Below are 5,000 nucleotides of genomic sequence, written 5' to 3'. Positions count from 1 at the left end.
TAATTCATAAAAACAATAATGACAATAATATAAAAAATCATTTATCAATTTTCAAAACTCAGTGAACACCATAATGTCATTCAAGAAATTTTCTCAATCCAAACTTATATGTCATATCCTAAATATGCTATCTGGAAACACTGTTAATATAGCAAATCCTTAAAAATATAGGTGAAAAGTTCATTACAGAGTAAATTCTCGAACATGCTGACTATAACTTCAGCTGTATAGTACTCATGGTAAGCCTTTTTTCTAATCTAACAACAGTACAGGTGAACTTGAGTTCATCTACTGGCACTGTGGACTATTTTTTTTTCTCTCCCTCTCTATCTCTCTCTTTTTCCCCCACATATGGATAGCTATATAAACATTAACTCACCAAGGAGTCAATTACCAGGCCTACTTGTTCACCCCATCCCTAGAATCTTCAAGAATTTTATTTTTCTATTACTGCTGCTGCTGTTACTCTACGTATCACTATCCAATTTCATTTAAACTTTATTAACAATAATAGCAATAAAGAATGGTACATATAAATGAGGCCTAATTATTGATTTCTTGGTTCCTAAATACTGCAGAAGACATCTCAGAGCAAACAAAATTAATAAAACAAAACCACAGTGGACAGTGCATGTATCCATACACTCCTCGCATCACCAGTTAAGTGAAGAGAACAGTTTATACAGTTTAACCCAATGATGATAGGATGGCAAAAATGTGCTATGGCCATTGTGTTTTTTCTTTACTAATTGTTTTTAGGTATAGATGGCTCCATAAGTGCTTAATCACCAAGGAGTGAATAACTAGTCCTACCTATTGCAGCGGTTTACCTTTTTCCTTGATTTTAGGAAAGATTCCTTTTTTCTTTTTCATTGCTATTAGTATTGTTAATGACATAACAATTGTAATATCAATACTAATAAAGACAATATTAAATGCATAGGAAAATCATATTTTTCCAGAAAACTCAAGGAAAAAGGAAATCAGATGAGGTGATGCAAGTCCACTAATTGGCTCTTTAAGGGCCTGACCACACAGATTGGTGGCAGGATTGGTGGAAACATCAGTGGGCAACAGTAAAGGTAACATCACAGGCAAGAAAACAATGAGGAAACTACTTGTTTATCCAGTAGTTTGTCTTCATATGACATAATCTCTATTTATGCCTCAGTGCGTGACCATCAATCATGTCTGCTCGTATGGACATCCCTTAATGGTGTTTTATGTATAAACAAGTACATGTACCCAGCAGCATTGGGTTAAATGAAATGAACTTTTCCTTCATTTTTCATTCTCATTCATATAAATCAACTTTTTCCTTTTTTAATTATCACCATCGTATCTTCTGCAAAATGGCGGATTCCAGCTTGCAGTTTCTTAGATTCTCCTGTGCCCCTACAAACAGTGTATTTTCAAAAAGCTAACTAATAAATTCTCTGAATATATTAAGTATTAAATCCTGAATGAAAAAGTACAAATTCCACAAGGCTATGAATAAAATAAATGAAGCAGTAGATGTCCCTGTAACCTGCATCTGAAGTCCATTATTTCTATCTTTTCTCCTGTCTATAAAAGAAAAAATACAAAGAAAAAACTTTCCACATCTATATTGAATAACTGTCTGAATATCCAAAGTCTAAAGTATAAATAATAAGGTTGAGCATAACCAATTTTCACAACAGTCAGCGTGTCTTTCAAGATGGATATGCTCTTTTATTGTACATTACTTCAGAGTAGTAATTTTTTCTACTAAAGGGAACTCAAGTTCTCTTTGTCATAGAAAGGCTTAGACTAATGAAGGGTCTCCAGTTATATAGGATAGTTGAACTTGCATCCAGCATACTTCCTTGTTATAGGTATAGTGCCTTTTGTATGTCTTGCATTTTCTTTATATTCACATGCAAATCATTGATGTAATAACAACTATTGCCAACATTAACTCCTCATCAGTATCTTGTTTCTCAATGTTGACAATAGTAGTCTACTATAAAATAAGCATACCTGCACTTTTGTACAGTTTTACATTGGTAATATCAAAAGAGGATAAAGAATCCAATAAGCATATGGAGACCTGATTGATATTTTAATGCTCATCAGTAGATAATCATTTATATTTCCAGAAACAGTATACATTTAATCACTGCCTAGATGTGCCATATACTTGAGTGTTTGGTTTAACTGTAAAGCTATAAAGAGAAACTGCTTACCTTAAGGATAACTCTATTTGGTGTACTCAAGTCTCTGGGTATCACAATTCAATTATTCTCAAGCTACAAAACTTAAATGCAACAACTGCTATCAATCCCATCAGGTGAAAGATAAAACCATGGCAGTACATACATATATTATTTCCGAGATGCTATTCCCTGAGGTGCAAATTTCAAAACAAGCCAGAGAAATTTACTCTCATTATAAAGTTGAGATATAAATTGAAGAATTTAACCACATCTAGGCATAATGAGTCTTTCACTGATTTTACACAATCAGACCAACATGAAATTTTCAAGTATTCCACTAACAGTTTGTAATATGCATCTGCATTAGAATTCTATAACTTGCTTCAATACTCACTTCCTCTCCTTGTGTTCTGCTTTGTTTAATATGTCAGATATTAACTTCATCAATACTCTAATAATACAAAATTGAAAATTATCAAGTTCAGTCCTTCACATATATTTTACTATTGAGATATTGCTGGTCACAGATTTTTGGGTAGAGCTCTCAACATTAATCTATGTGGATTTTATACTATACAATATATTACAAATGTTTCCACTTACACCTAATAAACTCATCAACCAATTTCACACTAATCTATACACTGGTGGTCTCGGTAGCAAAATCTATGGTGCCTACATAACATCTCTGGCTATTTACAAATTCTCATGATTCTTATAACAGCGCAAAAACTGATATAAAATAAAAATCTACCTCCTATGACTATTGAAAAGTACATGGACAGGCCAAAAATGGAGATTTAATTATGTCGCTCTTCTCCGTTTCCTGAAACAACACCAGTGAAAAGTACAAATTTCAAATCAGTAACACACACCAAAAGGGAGAGGAAAAACACTCAAGTGCTAAAATTGACATCAGAGTTTGACATTCTCCTTAAACATCCAAAACATAACAGGGGTACAGGGAAGGGGAGGAACAATTATGAGAAGGAGTGAGGAACAGCAGAAGACAAAAAAAAGAGGGGGGCGGGGGAATAATAATCAAAAAAATAAATAATTACATATTTAATTTCAACTGCTGATGTGAGTCAGTATTATATTCTCACAATAGCACTAACCCTAAGCACCCAACAATCCTACTGAGACACAACATTAGTCCAGCTCCTCAGCAGCCAGTGGTTGTCGTGAGGTTGAAGGGCCACTGGAGATTCCATCATCATCTGAGTCATCATCACCAAGCCCTCCACCAAGGAGACCCTGGATCAAATTACCTGAAGCAAAAAGAAAGTGTAACAGATGTTGTTTGTCATAATTGAAGCAGGTCAAGGATATCCTCTTATTTAAGAATAAAATTGGGACCATGTTTTCCAGTAAATATGTATCCTATATTATATATCCCTACCATTTGATATTAGGGCTCAGTTCATTTTAGCAAGAGTGGATGCTGACCACAAATAAAAGGTGACATTTTCTTATATCTGGCACATTCATCTGTAAAAATTAAATTCTTTTCATAGACTCAAGATACTTCCAAGTATAGTTCCTGCACTCTACTAGTTGTCCTATTTTCCCTGTCACTCAGTAATAATGCCAATTACCTTTAAAAACTTGGCATCCAGCACATATGTACATATCCTAATATGTGCAGAACTGGAGGCAACAATGCTCATGAAACTTTTCTGGGTATCTAATTTACAGTATTCTTTGAAAAGTCTGCCCAAAATTTTAAACAAGTGAAACTGGTAGTCTACAACAAAATGAAATGTGAGCATAAATGTAATAATTAATTTATAAGACGAGTGTGTGAGTCTAAGTGTGCATGTGTGAGAGTGGGTGAGCATATGTCAGTAAACTGCTAATTAGTATCCTCTCAATGCTGGTCTGGCCACACCTTTACTTTACTTTGCTATTTTATCCATGATGCATGTAGAAAATATATTTATACATATGTAAAGAGTAACTGGGTGGACTCTTTCCTCAGACTGTCAACCATCTGTGATAGACCACCAAACATTTAACTTATTACAAGATAATGATGCTAAAAAAAAATCTCATAAAGGATCTAGAACACTTACCAAATATGCCCCCTGGTCCTTGCTGGGGACGAGGTGCAGGAAGATTGAAAAATAGCTGTCCAATTCTGTCTAAATACTCTCTATAGGATGGATCTCTCTTTAAACTCGGTTGATATTGCTCACACAAAACTGTGAATCGAGTTACTTGCCCACTGAAATAAGAAAGTAAAAATTGTGAGCTCTTCTGCTGTAGAAAGCTTTTTCTACCTACATAAGGGTACACAATATTATCCACCAAAACTCAGTAATTCCTATATATGAAAGGGTCTTGTGTTACTTCCAAAGTAAATCCATGCTTCAAAAAATTAACACCCAAAAGGAAAAGATTGTAGAAAATGTTTTGTTACACATCTATGATGTTTATGAAACATGCTCATTGTGACAAATCTAGAAAATGTATGAATGAGATGATATAATTGAAACTGGTCAAATGCATTTCTTGCACAGTGAAACTTTCATTCTCACTTACACCTTTTCTACATGTGGTGATTATGGAAAAATATTATAACGAGTTTTGAAAAAAATATTACATAAATAAATACATAAAAATTACATAATCATCTGCCCACTTACTGATAAAAATCAAAAGTTGCATGCAAACTTCCTGTTCAGTAGAATTGAATCATCATGGTGTGAAGACTGTTCATGCCATAAGTCTCTTGCAAAAATAGCAGTTCCCAACTAAATGGATAAAACACAAGCACCAACCCATAAAAAAAACTTAAACCTTAGATATTTTGACATTACA

The 5,000-nt window shown here is 33.8% G+C and overlaps 1 long non-coding RNA gene across 1 annotated transcript; it reads right to left on the bottom strand.

Moving 5' to 3' along the window:
- Positions 1–2,062: 2,062 nt before the first annotated feature.
- On the bottom strand, positions 2,063–4,442 carry LOC119569306. The gene is made up of 2 exons (XR_005228241.1): positions 4,253–4,442; positions 2,063–3,448 (listed from the first exon to the last, which is right to left on the bottom strand). It is a non-coding gene; the product is annotated as an uncharacterized LOC119569306 (long non-coding RNA).
- Positions 4,443–5,000: the final 558 nt, after the last annotated feature.

The sequence above is a fragment of the Penaeus monodon genome, unplaced genomic scaffold (assembly GCF_015228065.2).
Source record: "Penaeus monodon isolate SGIC_2016 unplaced genomic scaffold, NSTDA_Pmon_1 PmonScaffold_13966, whole genome shotgun sequence".
Classification (NCBI taxonomy): domain Eukaryota; kingdom Metazoa; phylum Arthropoda; class Malacostraca; order Decapoda; family Penaeidae; genus Penaeus; species Penaeus monodon.
Note: the sequence above shows the minus strand (reverse complement) of the source record. Positions and strands in the feature narration are given on the sequence as shown.